The sequence below is a fragment of the Carassius auratus genome, unplaced genomic scaffold (genome assembly GCF_003368295.1).
Source record: "Carassius auratus strain Wakin unplaced genomic scaffold, ASM336829v1 scaf_tig00216326, whole genome shotgun sequence".
Lineage (NCBI taxonomy): Eukaryota > Metazoa > Chordata > Actinopteri > Cypriniformes > Cyprinidae > Carassius > Carassius auratus.
This window is the reverse complement of record NW_020528510.1, coordinates 39,760-43,300: the sequence shown is the minus strand read 5'-3', so window position 1 is coordinate 43,300 and position 3,541 is coordinate 39,760.

The following is a 3,541-nucleotide window of genomic DNA, read 5'->3' as shown; positions in this document are numbered from 1 at the left end:
ATCCACACCAGTCCAGTCCATCAGTTAACATCTTGTGAAGAGAAAATCTGTGTTTGTAAGAAACAAATCCATCAAGGTATATTTATTTCGATCGGTTTTGGCTTGTAAACAGTGTTTGAGCTGTGTGTATTTCTCTCCTGATTCAGACAAGACCAGGGGCGATTCTAAGATTTTGATTTTAGGGGGGCTCAGCCCCCAATAAGGGTATGATTAAAAAATATTATTTTACTATTAGGGTAGGGTTGTATACTACTAACCTTATTGCAGTCCACTATTCCATTGTATTCCCTGTATTACATATATGGGAGTAGGAGTACTGACTGAGCCATATATAACACTGTAAAAAAAAACTAATACAGTTTTTTAGATGTGACCAGTCACTGAAAAATTTTGAATTGGGAATGTAGATATTTTTTATTTTATTTTATTTTTTTTACAATAAAGACTTCCTGATTCAGTATTAGGACATTCATGTTTATCCTTTGATGATACCACTCCTTTTTCTTATGAAATGTAAGTGGAAATTGGCAGAAAATTAAAACAACATAAGGGTTCAATGACTGCAATGAATCTTGGGAACACAGTGGTATTGTGTGTGTGTGTGTGTGTGAGGCTGTCTGTTCTATTCTCACCTGACTGTTGCTCATTTGCAGACCTACTCCCGCACGACAAAAAAAATGTTGTATATCCATCTGTAATGAAATATAAATTATTATATTTTATTATTATTATTATTATTAGTATTATTAGTATTATTATTAATTTTTAGCTTTTTAGCCTTTATAATCAACAATACGGTTGGTTATACATCAAGTCAGCCCCTGAACATTTATTTCATTTCAAATCATTTAACTAACCAGCTAATATTCATTAAGAATATAGACAAAACATGTATTAATGTAATTGTCTATTGGCAATATGTTTAATCTGTTCTATATTTATTTATATTTATTAAAAATAACATCATTATCAATTTGCCACTTCTATAAATCAATTACTTAAAAAAAAAAAAAATCACAGATCCCTTTACTCTTACTCTAATATATGTATCATGATACACTAATGATTAATTATTACTTAATATAAAATTATGTTTAATAATAGAAAACAAAATAACTCCACATGATGTTTCTCTCTCTGTGCCATTTAGTACTTTCAGACAATGATGTGTGTCGTTAATAATTTATTTTGCATGGCTGCATAATGTAATGCCGAAATACACAATAATATGTTTTCAATTTCAAAAAGTAAATTAAAATAAATCATGATCGTTTTCTAAAGAATGTTTTCATGGGTGTTAATCGCTTCATTTTTGTTGGAAGAAAAAACATCTGTCACACTGTGATAAAGGCTGAAAGTGAAAGCAGCGAAGACGTACTGGTATTGGATGCGAGAACACACACACCACACGCACACACAAACGCACACACACACACACACACACACACACACACACGCACGCACACACGCACACGCACACACACACCTTGTACTCTCTGATGTTCGCTCTGCTCGGCGCCCCTGTGGATTGAAAAACGCGCTGAATCCATGCAGACTCAGATAAGGGGAGGAGCCGGAACTTGATGCAGCTTGCCACCGTCTCAAATGAGTTTTTAAAGGGGACTGAAGCGATCACTAATTAATTAATCAAATAATTTTTTAGGGGGGCTGGGCATAAGTTTAGGGGGGCTGAAGCCCCCCTAAAAAGGGCCTAGCGACGCCCCTGGACAAGACAACCATTATACTGGAGAAAGCAATTATTTTGGATTATGAACTTTTATGCTTTTAAACATAAGCAATGACTTAAAGTTAAAAACATCTTTATGCATCTCTTAATTACAGACATGCCGTTTATGAATTACTTACATTACGTGTGGATTATTGTGATGTTTTTATCAGCTGTTTGGATTCTTATTCTGACGGCACCCATTCACTGCAGTATTATTTTATGTATTCATTATATATACTGTATGTAATCATTATATAATAATATTTCACAATATTACTGTTTTAACTGTATTTTGGTAAAATAAATACAGCCTAGGTGAGCATAAGAAAATTAAATTAAAATTAAAATAATTTAAAATTTCCTACCAACTCCAAATGTTTGAACAGTAGTGCCTGTGAATAGCTGTGACAAAAAATGTCTGATTTCATTTTGTGCGAGATGTCAAATTGAGTGCAGTGTAAATAAAACCTTGTTGCATGTTTGACCTCACATATTTCACAGTGCACAGAAACACGATGGTACCTGTCTGAAAGCTTTACCATGGTGTTGTCTCTGCCTTAATGCATGCTGACATACAGACTGCAAAACTGTGATGCGACAAATGTTTGAAAACAAGCCCTGTATTTTATGTAATTGTTTTCAAGTGTTATAAAATCAAGCTAAATTGTGATTTTAAGCATTTTGTGAACTTTGTTTTTGCATTGAATCCAATTTGTATATTAGAAATGCATTTTATAAATATAAACAACAGGCTGTTTTTCTTATATAGTGTATAGTGTATATAGAGTTAAACTGACATGATGAAACAAGCTTTAGATGAATCTACAGAAGTGTTTAAACGTGAAGTATTTTTAATAACTGTAGCTTTTGATTTGAGGTACAGTAGTGTAGAGATAGAGGTACAGTAAAATTATTTTATAACTGGCTAGTTATTTCTTTCTCCTGCTGCTGATAAATAAAAAATAAACACACTTTTTAGTCAGTTTCTTACTTTTCCAGCACAAAGAGAGACTTCTATAAGATATTCAGAGAAAATATGATAACCTGCTGAGAAAGTTTTGTTAGTTTTTATTTTTATTTTATGTAATTACATAAAAGACACAAATGTAGAGAGAATTGTTTTGTTTTTGTTGTTGTTGTTTTGAGAACGTCAGGACAAAATTATTCAAAAAATAAAATAAATACACATAAAAGGCATGTAACCCTAGGGTTTTTTTTTTTTCATGAGCCAGACAGTTTTTAGGTTTCAGACTATTTTTTTAACCAAACTTTGTACAAAGAAGTTTCTCAACTAGAATATATGATGAAAGATAATTTTATCTTACTTTATGCAATGTGTAAAATGTCCATAAATCGATATTCCCATTCTATACAATGTATCTATACACTGCATCTAATTTGCATATTAATGTGTTGGCGCAAACCGTAATAAAAATTTTTTTTTTTAAGTGTTTTATAATGGGAGTAATAACTTGGCAATATTTTCATAAGAATATCTCGTATTTCATAGAAATATATATTCTTTCCATATTGACTTGTTTACTGTATGCTCACCATCCTTAAAAAGCCACAGTTCATGTAAAGTAGCTCTTTATAAATTCACGGACTTTGACGATAATTGCATTTTCTTTAACGCGCATGAGGAAGACTTTTCTGATTTGTTTTATAATTTTTTTTTTATTCGTCTTTTAGATTTTGGTCTAATGTGTGTGCGTTTTTCTTTGTTCGAAGAAATATTAATTACATGCTCTCTTTAAAAGATGTTTGTTGCACTTATTCACACAAAAGCAAATTTATTATGTTGTTATAGCT